The 19,910-nt window shown below is 35.5% G+C and overlaps 1 long non-coding RNA gene across 1 annotated transcript; it reads left to right on the top strand.

The window, feature by feature from the left end:
* Window positions 1–984: 984 nt before the first annotated feature.
* LOC144311936 (uncharacterized) lies at window positions 985–19,578 on the top strand. The gene is made up of 3 exons (XR_013377409.1): window positions 985–1,334; window positions 11,806–11,934; window positions 19,314–19,578. It is a non-coding gene; the product is annotated as an uncharacterized LOC144311936 (long non-coding RNA).
* The last annotated feature ends 332 nt before the right edge of the window (window positions 19,579–19,910 follow it).

Genomic DNA, 19,910 nt, shown 5'->3' with positions numbered 1-19,910 from the left:
AGCATAGCAGGTCACTCTCTTCTAGCTTACAAAGTTTCTGCTGAAAAATCCACTGATAGCATTAAGGGGCTTTCCTTGAATGTAACTGTCTCCTTTTCTCTTGCTGCTTTTAAAGTCTTTTTTTTTTTTTTTAATTTTTTTTTTTTTTTATTTATGATAGTCACAGAGAGAGAGAGAGAGGCAGAGACACAGGCAGAGGGAGAAGCAGGCTCCATGCACCGGGAGCCCGACGTGGGATTCGATCCCGGGTCTCCAGGATCGCGCCCTGGGCCAAAGGCAGGCGCCAAACCGCTGCACCACCCAGGGATCCCCTCTTGCTGCTTTTAAATTTTGTTTCTTTATCACTACTTTCTGTCATTTTAATTACTATATGTCTTGGTTTCGATTTCACCGGTCTGAATTTGAGGGTGCAGGCATCTCTGTGCCTCCTGGATCTGGATATTTGTCTCCTTCCCCAGATTAGGGAAGTGTTCATCTACTATTTCTTCAAATAAATTTTCTGCTCCCTTATATCTTTTTTTCTTCTGAGATCCCTATAATGTGGATATTATTATGTTTGATTACTTTCCTATACTCTGTCTTCCAGGCCATTAATTCATTCTTCTGCTTCATCTAGACTACTATTTATTCCATAAAATGTCTTTTGAATTTCATTTACTGTGTTCTTGATGTCTGATTGGTTCTTTTTTATCTGTGTTAGGGTGTCTCTGATGTCCTCCACTCTTTTCTCCTGTCCAGTGAGTATTTTTATGATCATTACTTTAAATTCTCTAGCAGGCATGTTACTTATATCCATTTTGTTTTGGTCTCTTGCTAAGGTTTGGTCCTGTTCTTTCATTTAGGAGATGTTTCTGTCTCATTTTATCTGACTTTCTGTGTCTGTTTCTCTGTGTTAGGAAAGTTAGCTACCTCTCTTGTTCTTAACAATAATAGCATTATGAAGTCAGGGTCCTCTTGTGCCCTGCAGTGCAGTATCCACTATTCCCTAGGGCATGGCACTTCAGGGGTGTCTCCTATGCTGTTGTATGTGCTCTGCTGTTGAGTCTTAGCCTCTTTTTCATTTAGTCTAGTTGTCTTCAAAGGCTCTCTTTGTCTGTTGTGAGCAGTATTTGGTCTCCAGCCGAAATGGAGCATATTTTAACAAGGTATGCAGTGGTCTGCTTGCAAAATAAGACCTGCCCTTGTCACCACCAGAATTGAGGTTCTTCACAATGTGCCGGTCAGAAGATGTAGTATTGTCAGGGTTTGCACAGATCTTCTGGGGAATGGGCCAGCAGCACATTGACTTCCCACTTGAAAGATGAGAATTTTAGTCCCTTAGTCCACCTCCTCTTGTAAGTTCTATTAAAACATATTTTCTTCTATTTGTTACCATAATAACTCTAACTAATATACTTAAACCCTTACTTCTTATTCTATTAATCTTAGACAGTATCTCTTAACTTCTATTATGAAAGATTAGAAAACTTGGGCCCTGTATGATGACAGATGATAGCTATACTTACCATGAGCATTGCATAATGTATAAACTTGTGAAATTTCTATGTTTTACATGTTTACACTATGTTTTAAACTAATGTAACATTATGTGTCAACTATACTTTAATTTAAAAAAGAAGAGAAAAAAAGGTAAGAAAACTTGGGCCCATAGTTATTTTCTACCTCCTCTCTTTGCTATTATACTTTGGGGTAGAAGGATACATTTTAATAGTTCTTACAGACTTTTAAATATATTTTATATTTATGAAGTTTATACTATTTACATTCTATTCTTTAAGTATAGAAAAGTCTTCTATGTTTAATCTAAGTTGATTTTAATTTTTTTTTTCAATTTTCATTTATTTATGATAGAGAGAGAGAGAGAGAGAGGCAGAGACATAGGCAGAGGGATAAGCAGGCTCCATGCACCGGGATGCCCGATGTGGGATTCGATCCGGGTCTCCAGGATCGCGCCCTGGGCCAAAGGCAGGCGCCAAACCGCTGCGCCACCCAGGGATCCCTCTAAGTTGATTTTAAATATCAATTACAAACAAAAAGTACTTATATCTTAAGTATGTAAATATTTATTTATATAAGAATCGAGTAATATAGTTAATCCAGTAGAGAAATAAATGCAATCATATGTTAATAGACCATGCATGTCATTCAAATCTGTGAACTATCAAGGTCAAATGCATCCAGTTTTTTTTGTAAAACAGAAATTACTCAAAATCTCTTCATTACTCTAGATTGCTCTATGTTTGAACTATGACTTTCTTGAACAACTTCTCTTATTTCTCTTTCCACTTTTCCACCATATTAAATAATTTCAGTATGCATTTAATATACTGAAGTTGGAAGAGTTATTATATGGACACATATATAGAGAATATATACATAACTATATTTGAGAGTCCTGAGGAGAGGAGAAGCACATTCAAATTATTATCTAATTATTGAATAATATTATGGATTAATAAGCAAAAGAGAGAAACAGAAAACCAGTGGTTATCCATAACTTCCAATCAGATTTTCTACATAATCTGGTACAACTTAATTTCCAACATTTTTGATCCTTTGCATTTACATGTAAGATTGCAAAATGAGAATGATGAATAATTAAAAATAAATGATTGTGAAACATTTAAAAACACAAGTTGAACCGAAAACTTTCATCAGTATTTTATGCCAAGAATCTCATCACCATGGTCAGGAAGGCTTCATTCACTAGGCTTGCAACAGTATGTATTAACTCATTAAAGTGAATAATAATCACTGAATTGAGAGTATTTTCTAAATATTTTTTAATTCAATAAGCAAAGATGGTATTTTGTTGACTTTTAAAAAATAATTGGGTCACTAATAGTTCAAAGTGTCCCGATTCTTTGTTTTTTATTTTAATTCTAAAGCACTCATTCATAGAAAGATTCAAGCATTTGGTTGGTAGCAGATACTGGTGTGGTATCTACCCCCTGAAACTGCTGGCCTGTTTGCCATATATCCATGAGAAAGTCTGGGGAAGAACAAAGTAGAGCTGTACGTATAGCTTTACTGCAGAATCTTACCTACTGTGCAAGTCTAACCTCCTATGTGTAATGAGATAGTAGAGCTTCTTCTGAAGCCAGAAGAAGGTTCTGCATCAACTTTCCATGCTGTGTCAGTATTAGGTGTCTCACTGCTGGTGGAACAAAGGAACCTAATCTATGCAATCGGAGTAAAGAGGAATCTACCTTGAAATTTGTCTGTCAGTGCTCCCCTCAAAAAAGCAACATGCAAATTCTATGAAAACAAAGACCAGTATTTGCACTGGGTAGTATAGTGTTTACATAACAGGTAATAAATATATATTTGTTGAATAAAAGATGAATACATGAGTGCTCTAGTCCCACCTTCCTGACAACATGGTCTAGAAAACCCACATATCTTATCTTCTGGTGCCCATATCCACAGTGGTCTTTCCTTCACCATTTCTCTTACCCTCCACTAAAGCTTTGACAACTTCAAGTTCAGACTGATCTTGAGAGGCCTCTCAGTCTAACTGCAGGTAAGCTGTATCCTTCTCTTCTTCAGAGAGTCCATAATACAAAAGAATAGTCCAACTTAGCTCTAAAGATAAGGACTCCAAGCACTGTGTATTCTAACCCCAAGTATCCTAGAAAAGAGGTACCATGAAATCCAGAGGGCAAATGGTAGGTTTAGCTATGGAATACTTTTCCTTGCCTGGTGCCCTGTTTTAGATCACCAAAAAAAAAAAAAAAAAAAAAGAAAAGATATAGTTATTGGGGACCTGACACATCTGCATCCTACAGGAGAAAAAACTGAAGACCCATCTGTTGCATCTTCAGAATGATCCAAGAAATTATCACTTAGCTACATTAATCCATATCTTAAGCCACAGACATTCTTCCACATTGATTAAGCTGCTTTGAGGATTGGGTTGGATTTTCAGAACAAAGAAAAAACTACATGAGAACTGCCATAGTAATATAGTACCTGTAATGAGCCACCAAAACCAAGCCCTGGTAGTGCTAACATTTAAGCAAGGCTTTCTAAACAGAAATTCTGTTGAAGAGACAACTCTGGATCATGTTGCAATGAAAAGTTAATTCCTTTGGCAATAAATATATAATTTATTGCAGTTTTATTGGCTTAGCAACTGTTGCACAATATTAATGTAGATGACTCTTGAGCAAAGTCTTCCAGGAAATAAACTAGACTGAACTTAAATGCATCTATATTTCTTATTCTTTTTAGATAAGATAATATTAATTTATAAGTGGCTGTATCCATGGCAAATAGACTGTTTCCCATTGCCTTGTGGTCACTTATATACAGGATACATGATGTAATCTCTTGGATAAAAGCACAAATTTAATATTCAAAGACCAAATAAAAAATCTAGGAAGCATGGCAGACTGAAAGACAAGCTGAAATATTAGGGCCATTAAATATTAATATCAATCCCTTCTTTCAATTTTACTATACTTTTTGGCCTACAAAAGTAATTCACATTTTCATATTATTTCACTTAAGCTTCATTAAACTCTATGAGGCTTAAATAATTTTATTGTGTACATTTTATAGATCATCAAAAAACTGACTCTCATAAAGGCTGTCCCATGCAAGTTCTAATTTTGATTTATCCATATTTGGTTTATTATACACTTCCTAGGTGTCTCCAATGTGCAGTTAGCCTGCAAGATGCTATAGAATTAAAGATGAACATAATTGGATTCCTGCTTAGATCTGATGAGGGAGACAGAGAGTTGAATAATTTCAATTGAATGAAATAAATATTCTAGTGGAAGTTATCTTGTTAACTGTCAGAACAAGGAATTGAGCACATATCTCTGTACAAGTTCTATGTCCTCATGTGGGCATATAAACTGTATTGTATACTCTGTCCAACTGCTTTGGTTGAAAGTCCAATATAATCCATATTCTGAAAAACAAATGCACTAATATGACAAAGATATTTTTGGCAAAGAATGATCTCCTATTAATAATGAGAAAGGGTTAAAAGTTTCTGTTTAGGATTCTTACAATCAGAAAGTCAAGGTAGGGTCACCAGTCATTTGGTTTGCCCAGAAGTGAGGGGTTTACTAGGACACTGGACTTTCAGTGCTAAAACCAGAGAACACTGAACAAAATAGGATAGTTGATCAACTTAAGGCAGAGTTAGGAAATCATAAAACAAGCTTGTTATCTCAAGAACAAATTTCACTTAGGCTCAACACCATCAGCTAGATGGGTTTAGATCTATATATCTCTGGCCTCAGCGGATTATAAAAACCAATCAGGAAGAGGAAGACAAATAATGATGTTGCTTTGTATTTGCATAACATTTAAGATTTAGAAGAATTAGTCTCAATCTTTGTAAATTACTCCATGTTCACTTCATGACACTGATTAGGACAAGTGTCTTCATCTCCATGTAACAGATAAAGAAGCAGACTGAAAGAGATAAGAAATTTGGTCAAGATCATAAAATTTATAAGTTCCAGAAAAAAACCTAGAACTCAAGACTATGCAAGCATTCCAGATTTACTTCAACCTCCCGTGGCGAAAAGTTAGTCCAGTTAGATAAAAGTCTAGCTCATGCAGTCAAAAACGTTATTCTTGAGTATTAGTGTATTGCTGTATACTTAAAGTGCAATCAATCAATAGGAGAACAAGAAGTGACACAAAGTCAAGTGGAAGTTTACAAGTGCTAGGAACACTCTTAACTGCTGAAGGGCAATTTAACCAAAGACTATGTGTACACCTAACTTCTCTGAATAGCTTAACTTCATAATTGTCTATCTTTAGTGCTGTGTTGCAATGCTGATAAATATCAACCCCAGATGGTGTTTTGAAAGTCACAAAGCACTATGCAGATATAATATTTTTGCAGTCATTTCTAATTTATGTCCATTAGGTCAGGATCTCAGCACCTGGTGTTTTATCACTCTTAGGCTGAAGTAAGAATTCCGGTCACTTTTCTATCCTTGAATAGATGAGTCAGATATTATTCCTGCTCTCAATGTTTCTGGGTCCACAGCCACATTTGCCACTCACCCCAGTGCTAGAGGGGCACAATGTGCAATAATTTCTTCTGCATGTGTAGTTCTCCCACTTCTTATCTGATCTAAAACTCCTTTTATGGAACACATGCACTTTTGTGGTATTTCCCATTATAAATTTTGGCCATAAAAAACTTTCACATTATAAATTTTACCATAAGAATGTTCACACGAACCAATGAGTTTTTAAGAATGATAAAAATAAAATACCTCAAACCGAAACTTTCATACATTCAAATTGTTTAATTTCCTGTTACAACTGAATAGAGGTTACGGTTAGGAAAGAAACTGTAAAGGTTTATTTAAAAATGCTCTCTGTACTCACTTCCATTAGATTTAGGGTCCATCCATATAATTAGTTGCTCAAGTCTTGAGAGAAATTATGAAAGATTATGTTTCTAAGTAAGACAAGCAAATCTAACTAATTTCTCTCCTCCTGCCAGGGAATATTTAGTCCTTTTAAACAAAACATCATAAAGATATCTGTGATCATGAAGATCTGCCTACTTCATGCCAAAATGTTGAGTAGCATATGACTTTTTAATTAAAAATCAATATGTTGTTTTGAAATTTTCACATATTGCTTAGAGAGTAATGAAATTAAAGGTTTGAATTATATTTAAATAACCAATCAGCAGTTTGTATTCATTCAATAAGTGTGGCAAAGATGCTAGCCAGTCACACACACACACACACACACACACACACAAACCCACACAAACCATAACCTTCCCTCTCTACCTTCTAGAATATGGTAAGTGTTGTTCAGACACATTCTCCCAAGCAGTGAGTATTTCCCAGCACCATGCTTGCATTAAGGTATAATTACATGACTAATTCACACCAATAAAATATAAGCAAAATGATGTGTGTGTTACTTCTGGGCTTGGATTTTTTTAAAAAAGCAGTTATGCCTTCTTTACTCTATTTCCCTTCTCTTGCTGGATGTTAGAGGATGGCAGAGTCCCAAAATGGTAGGATCCAGAGTTCCTGAGACACTAGGTAAAAGGCTACAATAAAAAGATAGCCCCCTTAATGGACTGTTCCATGACTGAGAGAAAATTCTATTATGTTAAAACACTGAAATTTTGTTTGATTTTTTTATAGCTCTCATTACCCCAACTGAATAACATAAACAAATGAGTTTCCATTGTTAGCATCTACTTTTTTTTTCTGTCCATAAGAATATGCTTGAAAAAAGTCAGATCAACCCTCAAGTTCTTAATTAGGTTAATTAACTATCTCTACCTTTCTGACTTTAGCTATTACTATTTGTCTTTCAGATTCAAATATTACTTCTTTAGAGAAATCTTCCTTACCTCCCACCTGAGTCAATTTTCCTTCTTAGTGGCCACCATAGTACCATGCAACTATCTTCAGTAATTATTACAAATGAAATTTTACATTTACTCCAGGCGTAGGAGTGCAAATATGTGAAAATCATGGCCAAGGAGACTGAGTCATTGCCTGCAACACCAGGTCTAGACTGAAAGGGGAGCTTTCTCCCATGAGGCCTGCCAGGTAAAGCTTTCATAACTGACTATGATCAGGCCCCCAAAAAATCACATATCCATTTTTAAACAGGAGTCAGATACCTCAAAATTTCTGCTTTCAAGCTTACTTCCTTACATAGATATTGAGAGGAAGCCCCAATTCCTTACTATGTGGATCTCACACAGATTGAGGACCTTTGTGACATGATAGCTACATTCCCCAAAAATGAATGGTCTAAGAGAAAGAACAAGGAGGGAATGACAATGTCATTAATGACTAAGTATCAAAGGGAATCCATCATCACTTCTATATTTTCCTTTTTAGTGGCAAGTCACTGAATCCATACAGAAGAGGAAGGGAATTAGACTCCACTTTTTGAAGGGAGGGATGTTGAAGAATCTGTGCACCTATTTTAAAACAACCATACTTGAGTAGACCATCTTAAGGTTTAGATTAAGATCAAGTTAAGAGGAATTCGGTTTGTGGTCATACATTTAAGTCACATAACACACATTTACTTTGACCTCCACTTGAATGACTGACTCTGAATTTAGGATAGGAAAGAAGATATAATTGAATATCATCCTTAAGTCTTATAAACCAAGTTTTAAATACAAATTTTTACACTATTAACTGATTTCATTTAATCTATAAATTTGCATAGTCCATAATTCAATGGCATAAAAGTTAAATCAAATTATTCATTTTTCAGTTGATGGATTATCTAAGATTATGACAGAATCAAAAGTTTATTATAATGATCTTAAATGGGGCCATTTTCTCTTTAAAACAACCAGTATGAAATACCCACTACAGTTAACATAATTCTAACAAAGGTAGAAAGACTACCATCTCAAATATCAACCTAAGAAAATATGCTGAGCATAGGCATCTTTTTCAACCATGTTTTTGAATGTCAAGATTTAAAAAGTGAAATTTTAGAATCTACCCTTCTCACTGGAATGCTAAGCAAACAAGTGAACCGAGGTTAATTTATTTATTACTGAAGGAAAGATGGCAACAATCTTTGAGGATTTGGAATTTTGTTTTATTTAATGTTAGGAAATGCTAGGGAACTATCACTTCCTCTCTACTTTCAACTACTGTTGCAGTGTATTTACTGGAACAAAACTTCAGTTTATAAACTCTGCAAAGGAAATAAAAGCAACTTTACATTGGTGGTGGCATTACTTTTTACGTAGGATTTCCTGAATAACATTGTGCAACACGTTGTTGCCTGAGATTCTCTTCCTGTATTATTAAGTAACTAATCCAAACAGAATGCACCAAATCCCCTACAGATTTAGGGAAAATTACTGGTCTATGAACATCTCAACATTATTCTTCCAACATGCTCCTTTTTTCTTAACTCTGTTGTTCATTGTTGGAGAAATAATTTTTCTCTGTTCCTTTTAATTGTGTAAAAATTAGAAATATTAAAAACTAAAACCATTTCTCAAGTAAGAAATCCCAGAGCTGTTGGTCTTCATGGTTTTCTCCATGCAGATAATCTCTGTATTTCCCAACTCTAAGTTATATCAAAGGACTATAGTCCACCTTATTCACCACTGTCTCTCCAGAATCTTGCTCTATGCCTGGCTGGCTGGAGTAAATAATTGTGGAAGAAATTAGTGAATGCTACTCTTAGTTCTAAATTATTGACTTTCCATGAAAAGAGAGAGAGATACTTTTACTATGAACTCCTCCTTGTAGGTGGGAGGAATTCCTTCAGACTGAGTTTTGAGAAAAAGACAACTGAAACTTAAGTACTATATAATTTTTAATTCCTTAAACTGTCAAGACTGTTTGATAATTAATTAATGACTGCAAAGCTTTTAGAAAATGGAAAATTCCAGATGCATACTGAATTTTAAAAATTTAAGAAATGAAAAAAATTTAAGTGTTCAGATATATTAAATGTGGGCAGTGATGAACAAGATAGATCCAGGTCCTAAACGTTTGCATTGGAGCAATGGACAGAAATATTAAACAATCAATTATGCAATCGTTTATTTAATTATAATTGTAATGAATGAACATAGGGGAGAAACAGAGTGACTGTGACACTGTGTAACAAGAGGATCTGATCTGGTATGAGGAGTCAGAGATAATGATGAAATGATATTTGAGCTGAGTTCTAAAAGTGAATAGGAATTAACAGATAGCCACGGGGGTCCTAAGAATAGAAGGTGTGGGATTGTTAATGGAGAAGAAAATTTATCCCAAGTAGACAGAAAAGCAATAGAAAGTTTCTAAGTAGAAATGGAACATAGTATATTCACAAATCTAAAAGAAGACCAAGTCATTGGAATGCAGAAAGCCTATCAATGGCCTCTAATGATGTTAATAAAGAGGCAGAGCAATCAAAACAGATTCACTTTCTTAAAAGATTATTCTGTGTTGGCAAATAGAACTCCAATAAAAATATATACAAACAAAAAATTATTTTGGTTCCTGTTTTGGAGGAAAAGGTATAGAATAAGTTCTCCTGTCCTGCTCTATAAATGCAATGAAATACCCAGTAAAGTGTCTATTGGACGATGAAGAAAAGGACTCTGAAAGTAAGCTAAAAGAGTACCAACAGCACTAGGAAAGGAGGCCAGGAAGGATAGAAGAAGGTAGCCCACTAGAGACCTCAGGGCATGAGGAAGGACTACATGGTGAAATTTCCTAGGTTTTCTTTTTATCTTCCAAATGCACTCAGACTCGACACAGGAGGGGTGTATAGAACCACCAATAGGCACAGGCAAAACAAAACAAACAAAAAGATAAGCTTGTCTTCCTGGTCAAGGTCTGGGAAAAGGAAAGCAGGGGGAGAGTTCCAGCTCTTGCTCTGCAGTCTGGACCTGGCAGTAATCTGATCCACTGGCAGCAGTAATGGGAGGAAACCCCAACCATCCCAGTCCTCATTGTACACCCAGTTTCCAGTGGCGGCTCTGTCCTTGACGGGGGCAGCATCAGCAGAAGGCTGTGTCTCCCTACCCAGCATCCAGGATTATAGGAGGGCCAGCCCAGAGGCTTTTGTTCTTGTCTCCTTGCAAAACCTGAACCAGGGATATCAAGTGGCCCAGAGAAGTACCCTCTATACCTGTAGGTGGCACCAGCAGAGATTGGGTAGGGAGCCTGTATTAGTTTGATCAGATTGCTATTACAAAATACCATAAACTGAATGGATTAAACAACAGACATTTGTTTTCTCAGAGTGCTAAAGGCTAGAAATCCAAGATCGAGGTGCTGGCAAGGTTCTGTGGAGAGCATAGTGGTTCTCAGGGATTAGATACAGAGAAGGGGATGGGTAAGGTTATAAAGAGGTTAGTCTTGTGGACAGCCTGGGTGGTTCAGCGGTTTAGTGCCGGCTTTGGCCCAGGGCATGATCCTGGAGACCTGGGATCAAGCCCCACTTCAGGCTCCCTGCATGGAGCCTGCTTCTCCCTCTACCTGCATCTCTGCCTCTCTCTCTCTCTCATGAATAAGTAAGTAAAAAAAAAAAAAAGAGGTAGTCTTGTGACTGTATAATCTGGTATTTTCATTGTGGTGATGGTTACATAAAGCTACATAGGTGATAAAATTGCATAGAGCATGCATGAAAATACATGAATAATGGTGAAATCTGAATTAATCCCATGGATTATATCAATGTCAATTTCTTATTGGTGATATTATTCTGTAGCTGTGTGTTTTAGCATTGATGTAAGCTGAGGCAAGAATGCACAGGACTTCTCTGTACATTTCTTTACAAGTTCTTGTGAAACAATAATTACTTCAAAATAAGAAGTTAAAAAAAAAAAAAAAAAGGATGTTTGGTGTCTTTGTGAAAGACCAAAAATGGTGAGAACACAGAGGAGGAGAACAGAAGTGGGTTGTTGGGGAAAGATGATGGTAACTTTGATCAGCATGATGGAAGTAGAGAAGTAGATGAACTGATAAAATATTTGGTAAGTATCAATATAATATCAATAAGATGCCATGATTATTTAAATAGGAAGGTAAGGAAAAAAACAATGAGTTTTCTGATTTGTAGAACGTGTAGATTTTGCTACCACTTAGTGAGATAAGAAATAATGAAAAAACATTAGAATTGGTAAGATAACAAATGCTATTTGGGGTTTATTCATTTTGAAATATCTAGAAAGTATACTAACGCAATATATTTCAATAGTATTTATTATCCAATATTCCAGGTACTCCTCTAAGTTACTCATGAACCATTTGATTTAATCCTTAAAGATGCCTCTTAGATATTGTAAATCTTTTCATCTCTATTTTATAGATGACAAAAAGAAGATTTAGTGACTTGAAGTAACTTATATAAATTCTCAGAACTAGTTAAAGAGCAAAGTAGGAATCCAAATCTACATGCCCAAGTTCTTAACCATTATACAGCACTGCCTTTTCAAGTGTAAGTAACTAGTGTTTCATTTCATTACTCTTGCCTGATACACATTATTATAACTTTGAAGGAAAAAATTATCACATGAAGTATGTATCAACTGTGTACAGAGAAAGGGCACATCTCAAGCCTGCTGATGTTCATCTCTTTTTTAGAAAACATATTAATCACAATCTGAAGTTCAAGGACTACAGGAATAAAACGTGGAAATAAAGCCACTCAGGTGTGTGGCCTAAGACAGAGATGTGACCTTTGGTATATGGTCTCAAACTGGAGTTCTCATCTTTCCAAGCGGAGAAAGGGAGAGTCAGGATGGTGATCAGTAAAAATCTGACACCCTTCATAGATTTTCAAGGATCACACAGAACTAAAAGTCTTGCCTAAGCTGGCCTGCTTTCCTTTTTTCCACATATCACTATAAAGTGTTATATCTATTTCAAATGTAATAAACCATGTCTACAACACCAATGTCACCTTTAGAAAAAAAGGCTATGGTTTTGTTTACAATAAGTAGAAGTTCTACTTATTCAGAATCCTATAAGTATAATTGCTATGTCCACACTGAGTCCCTGAGAAAGTATTCCTTTACAGTTCAATGTAGATGTCTTTAAGATTTTTCAAAAATAGAATAAATTAAGTCTCATTTCTCCCTCATTATAACAGCAGATTATGTTTCAAACTAAATAACTGATAACTAACTTTTCATGCTCAATTCCAAAGAGGAAAAAAGAGACTAATAACTCCTAATGGAAGATATTTAAAACAGGGTATAGGTTATACAAGTAACAGAAGACTGAGGCCACCCAGAGATTAACAACAGAAAGAAGCCACCAGGCAGCCCAGGTGGCTCAGAGGTTTAGTGCCGCCTTCAGCCCAGGACGTGATCCTGGAGACCCAGGATCAAGTACCACATCAGGCTCCCTGCATGGAGCCTGCTTCTCCCTCTGCCTGTGTCTCTGCCTCTCTCTCTCTCTCTTTCTCTCTCTGTCTCTCATGAGAGAATAAATAAATAAAATCTTAAAAAAAAAAAAAAAAAAAAAGGAAGCCGCCAAAACCCCTAGGCTGGAGACTTCCCATGAAGAAGATGATGTTATTTGAACCCTCGAGCCACAATCACTCTGTGGAATCTGGAACCCAGTGGGCCTAATCAAAATAAGCTGGAATCATAGAGACACAGCAAAATGTTGCCCAGGTGAAACAGGAGGGAAAAGAGCATCCTGGCTTTTTCCTTTGTTCACCCTCAAATATTCTATGGGTGCCTCCTCTTCTAGGCCAATCCCAGGGAGAAGCCAGCTATTAAGCGGGCCTGGGATTTACCACCTGAAGGTTCAGTTTTCCTGCCATAAAGAAGAGAAGCAAAGAAGGAAGCATCTGAGAGCAAATACGCCATGGGAGCAAGGACTATAGTTAACCAACCATATGGTTCCACGTCATAGTATACATGATCAAAAATCAAGTCATCAAATTCAGAAATATGTGTTTGAAAAGATTTTGGTAAGTATAAAGAAAGAAATATAAGCTTTAGAAAAAGTCAAATCAATAATTCACCCAACAAGTGTTTTACTGAGTAACTTTTGTAATTCTAATTTTAGAATTTGGGAGTACAGTGGGTAAGTAAAGAATAAATAGATAACAAGTAAACAGTAAACACTAAAGAGGATATAGACAGAGGATTTTGCTGAGTTGTGGACAGTAAAGCCTTTGAGCGATATTTATTTTGTTACATTCTGATTTAAATCATGAATTACCCTAGAGCTGATTTTTAGCTTCAATATTCAATTTATTGACCTTTAGCTTATGTTTAAAGATGCATTGTAAACAAATTGCATCTATAGCTTATATTCACAAGAGCAGTGAGTAGGAAAGGAAGAAAGAGCATTGACAACTCACAGCCTAGCCCTTCTGTGCCCTCCCTATGTTGGTCAAAAGGTTAAGCTAACAGCACAGCATATGTCTTATTCTACATATGCCCATAAATTTTCCCCACACAATCTTATGACTTCTTTTCTCTTTTTAATCTGTCTTTGATGTTTGTTATAATGATTCTACTCCTATAAATGCTTTTTGCAACTCATTATATATACTTTTAATGAATACCATTTTGCTAAAATAGAATCATTCATGATATATCATTTTACAACCTCATTTTTTACTTAGCAATGTATTTTAGTTATCCTTCCATGATAGCACTATACAGATACATATATAGATATGCACATATATAATTATACAAAAGTATAAATGTGTACACAAATATATGCCATCGAGTTTTAGTGACTGCATAGTTTTCCAACACATGGATATGCCATTATTTAATGACATCACTGTTGAGGTGTTTTGCTTGTAATCTTTTTTTTATATTTTTACAACAATGTGATGAACATCTCTAATCCTGCATGTTTATTTACTTGTAAAGTTACTGCTGAGAATACATTCTCAGGGGTATAATCGCTAAAGCAAAAGAGTTTTATTAATCAGCTTAGTCTACAGTTTTCTAGAGTAACAAACAACTTGAAGGATGTCAGTGCCTTATAACATTTATCTCCTGCTCACACAGGCTAATAAGAGACTCTATCTGGGATCTTGTAGGGGGAAAAGAGTGATGATGAATTGAGCTGATTCAGAAAACTTTTAATCAGAAATATCCCACATCAATTCTATTTACAATTAACTGTCCAGAGCAAGCATGAATGCAAGAGGACAGAAAAGTAAAATCCTCTGCAAGAAGAACCCTAAATATAATCCTTCTAGGGAAGAGAACCAAGTATTTTGAACAGCAAAACTACCAGAGGAGCTCTTAACAATATACTTCTATGATTGCTACTATTACTATAAGAGAACAAAAAAAACAAAAATACCAAAAAGGACATGGCTAAATGCTGCCCTAGACAGAAAACAGAGATTCTGAAATAGAGAAAAAATATCATGTCCCAATCAATTCCTAGCAGATCATTTAAAGCACATTATGGAATGGAGAAGTAAATTGGATGAGAGACCTTATAGATAGCAACTAATGCAGGATAATCATGTCCATTTCTACTTGGCAAAGAAACTCTATTCGAAACATTACAACCACTGATTTTCAATCCCAGTCATTGGATAACCGCAAGCCATAGTTTCTACCCCTGAATTGTCACTGCCTTCCTTTCCAAATGTGTTCAGCAGAGATTTGATTGCATGCGAAAGACTTTAACTGTGAAATGAGAGGCTTTGCATCAAATAGACCAAACTAATAACCTATTGATGTGTTTGAATTTATAGCTTCAAGTCACCTTTCTCCTCTTGAAAAGATATGGAGATAATATCAGAATAAACCAGGCAAGATTGTTAAGGACATTGACCATTGATAGCTACGCCTAAATAAATTATAGAGACATCTGGTCAGTAAAAGATAATTAAATAGCCTAAGGTTTAAAGCTAGCCACTCTGGGAAAAGAAATTTTCTTATTTACATTTCAAAGGCAAACACAGAAACACAGAGAGAAAACAAGAATGAAAAATAAGGGAGACATAGAGGTTTTAGAAGTATATTCACAATTTGGTTGAATTACCACAGTTGTAGCTGACAATAGAAGGTGACATATATTTTGATCAACAGGAGACTACATATTTTCACATTAAAATAACCAAGAGGGAATCTCTTCAAGTCTATGAAGCTTTATACTGAGAAAGAAGTGCTTATCCTAGAACAGTGTATGAATGATATACTCAGGGGACAATCTTGTGATTGATTGGCTTTTGTTTATAAACCATATCTAAACCCTCTACCTTGAGAGCATATTAATACACAGCTCCTGAAATATTCTTCAGGCAGCCACTTCCAACTGTACTGCTTCTGCAGGCTGAAGGTTGGGGAAACCTAATTTTTCACCCATCAACTCCTAGAGTTCCAGCTACTAAAAGATACACCCAGGGGTCTAAATGAAGAATCAAACTGTAACAGCAACCATGTTTTCTTATAAAGCTGGAGTAGAAAAGAAGTTCTACCTCCCAACCCAAGTTCAACTTACTCCCCAGTGGCAGCCATAGAAGTTTGAGATAACAATGGGCATTCCAGACAGAAGGGTTCAAATAAGTTAGGCCTTATCAAAATGTGGTTTCCTGTTTGATAACTGGAAATAGACAAAAACAGCACATTCTGCTTGAGAGCATGCTGGCGTGGAAGGGCAGGGAAGGGAGGGAGAGACAGATGGAGAGAGAAAGGATAGGAGTGAGAGGAAGAGATAACTATAAAAATAGAAAGGAAGAGGGAGATGTTATGAAAGAGAGAAAAAGTTTTCCATTCCTGAATGAAGGACAAGGATGAGGAGGGAAACTAGAATTTTACCCAGGATAGATCTTTATGGGATTGGAGAGGAAGTTTCATAATAGAGACCAGGGAAAAGGATTTCAAAGTAAAAGTTCCAATATCCAGACCATTTTATTCTTGAAAGAAGAAAGGCATTGTTCTAGAAAAAATATTCAGTGAGGATTTAGTAATGACACTTGTGGAACAGTTATTTAACTGCAGTAATATATATTAATGGCCACCAGATCATACTTTCATTTCTGTATCTAACCAAAAGGGAATTGCTTTCACAAATGCAAGAAATTATAATTCCAGCCAGCCCTCCCTTTCAGACCGCATCAAACAAGGTGCTGAAAGCTCTTTGAGGGAAGCAGAGACTGGAAAACTGAAAACATAATTTGAAGAAGGGAGTAACTGAGTTATTTACTACTTATAATTACAATTACAATACTTAGTGAGGTAAAAGCAACTCCCTATGTTCCCTGATGATTAGCCACATTTCATAGATATTAGTTCTTTGACATTTTTATTAGAAGATCCACAAAATATTGTAACTCTGGATATGACAACTTCAAGTAGAACCAGCTAAAAAAACAAAGCATAGCATCATCCAAGCTTGTGCTTCCAATGTGCAAATTGTCACAAAAGGTTGGAATGAGTTAGGGACAGGGTACTCCTCACTAATTGTGTCCCTCCTAAAATCCATACTTGGCCCAGGCTTGAATAGAACCACAGTAAAGAGTTAAAACTTGTTTCTAGCACCACTGAACCATTTTCTTAACTGTTTCTACGATCTACCTGTTAGTGATGTTTCTGATCCATTTGGAGGTATATAGGGAAATTCCTTTATACCAAACCCACCATCTTTTCTTTTGTCTTCTGGTATTTGCAAAAACTAGCTGATGAACAACCAATACAATTTGGTGGATAGAAAGAGATATAAGGGATATTCTCTGTTATAACAAGTATCTGCAGAAGAAAAGAACTCCTATGGTATCATTTATCTAATGAAAATTTAGCTATTATTTAGGCAGATGGATCAAAATTATGAAAATGAGAATTGAAGGGTCAGAACTCTCCTAAATGTCCTCTTAGAGCCTCTAGGACAAACCATATGGGAATCCGTCTGTCATTACCAAATATGCAAGAATTTCTTTATGATCAGTGCATCTGTAGGCTACATTTACAAAAGGGTGATTTCTCATCATCTGTGTTGTCAATTTTCACATCTAAGTTAAAGGGAAATACAGAAAGTTATCTCTAGTAGGATGCAATGCCTCCAAACTCTTGTTTATCTTAGTTCCTGAATGAAGGCAAACTCAAAAAATACAAGTCACAACAGAACTTTCACAAATTCTAACACCCAAGAGGGAAACATCAGAAAAGGCCAAGTCACATAGAAAAGTCTGAGCACACCTAGAAGAAAATAATTGCTTTGCACTTAGAAAAGGAAAATGCTCAATCAAAAACACCATTATTGCATAATTTTATAAATAATCAATGTGGTATAGGCAGTGTTTGATAGCTTGAACCCGAAAATCAGAATGCTAGAGTTTAAACCCAAGCTCTATCTCCTACTATGTGATCAGGTGTAGAATTTTTTTAGTCATCTCAAATAAAGCTGTTATGTCTCATTAACTCCCCCTTTAGTCCTCTAAAATACAGATACTATTGTATATTTTTTAATTTTGTATATTACCAGAGAACTAAGAAATCTTTTATGGCTAACTAAGAAAAATAGAAGTTTCCTTAATTTATTACAAAGCCTCCTAACCATGATGAAATTGAATAAAAACTTCATTTTCCTTTTATTCATGATTATGAATGTGAGTGAAAATGTTCCTTTGTTCATTGCCATAGTCACTATTTTGAATCAACGGATATGTCATTAAGACTCTGTCTTTGTTGGTATTAAACAAACTGATAACCAAATGCATTCTCACTGTTCAGCTCTAGCAAAATGAATTGAACAATTTACAAATATCTTGAGAAAATTTTCATTTATTAAGCACCTGCCTTATGCACAGTAATCTTAACTATAACTATGAGCTTGGGCTTTGAAATCAGATAGAACTGGGTTCAGATTCTGGCCTGACCATTTGATAACCATGAGATATTGGGAAATTAGCTAAGATATCTAAACCTTAGTCTCTTCTCAAAAAAAAATAAGATTATTAAAGTATCATGGGTATAAAGCATCTACTACAGAGGAAGCACTCAGTCAATTTACATTCATGTTCTTATTATAAGCTAAAGAAAGCTAAAGAAGTCTAGTTATCCACCCAAGAGGCTAGTGGTAAAATCTGGCAGCCACTAAATGACTATTAGATATGTGCTACAAGTACCTATCCAAGCTGAGGATATCATTATTCACTAAGACAGGCCTGTTCAAAGAACAAGGTCACAGAATTACCCAGAATGCAAGTGAGATTAGGAATCAGACTCCATAGGTTACAAAATTAGCATCTAGTTTTGCTGCCTTCTGTAGCTTTTGAGCTTAACTGGCTACTTGAGACAAACAAACCTTGTTTATAGAATGAATCACCATTTGGAACTAGTTGATCTTTTAATCTGTAAGCATGAATCATAAAAGCCATTTGTAACAATAGTGAAATCAAGAAAGGATTAAAACTCAAGAAGCTCTCTCATACACACACACACACACACACACACACACACACATGCTTTCTTAATTAAAAAAAAAAGAAAAAAAAAGAAAGAAAGAAAAAGAAAGAAAAAACTACTTTCCTAACTTGAAAATATCCATTTCCATGTCAGAGAAGAAAGTATCATTACCCATTACCCACCAGGTAGTAATATGAATACATTTTGGGAATTTTCCTGAACTATACTACAATTTCCCTTTTCCTGTAAATCTTTCTTCAGGATCATCTCCTTTTAGTTGAAATTTAAACTGCGTTAGCTAATGTGATGTTAGAGAGTACACAGTTCAAATTCCAGATTCATGTTTCTCTGCAAAGTATAAATCTTTTAAATAACAAACAACCTTTATGAGGATATAGCAGTATTATGGGCTTCATTTGCCAGGGCAGAGGAATTGGCTAGCTGCTATTAACCACTTTCTTCCTTCTTCTTCCAGATGCTGCTCTCTTCCCTTTTTCTCTATGTCTCTAAGTTCCACTCTCCTTCACTGGTGCCCAGGACAAAGGTCACCATGATCCATATATCTTGTGTGAAGATGACCATAGTCAACTGTAGCAAAGTCATATAACTCCTCTATTATTGGACTTCTCAAATCACTCTAAGAAAAAGATGATTTCAAATCCAGCCACAGGAGCCTTGCCTGATACAGAATTTTTCTCTTGATTATCAAGTAAATTCTAAAAAAGAAGGAAATACATTGGTGCTATATACAATGTGTGTCATTGAGAATTTAGTTCACTCGGTGGGTGTCTATTTTCTAAATTTGTTGAAAATCACAGAAGAACAATGAAGAAGACCAAGAAGAAAAGTGGTCAAGAACAAAGAATTTTGAGAAAGAGCCCAATGTTTTCGAGACAAACAAAAAATATAACAAAAGAGGCATTTTCTAATATGAAACATGAAAGATTTAATTGAATTTAGAAGGGAGTTCTAATTATGCTTCTTATTAATATAAGTAGCATAATGAGGATTGTTTGACAAAACTGCTTAGTAAGTTTTTATTAATTCTGTACCTACACAACACTTTAGACTT

The sequence above is a fragment of the Canis aureus genome, chromosome 4 (genome assembly GCF_053574225.1).
Source record: "Canis aureus isolate CA01 chromosome 4, VMU_Caureus_v.1.0, whole genome shotgun sequence".
NCBI lineage: Eukaryota > Metazoa > Chordata > Mammalia > Carnivora > Canidae > Canis > Canis aureus.
The sequence above is the reverse complement of the archived record's forward strand: the minus strand, read 5'-3'. Positions and strand labels throughout refer to the sequence as shown.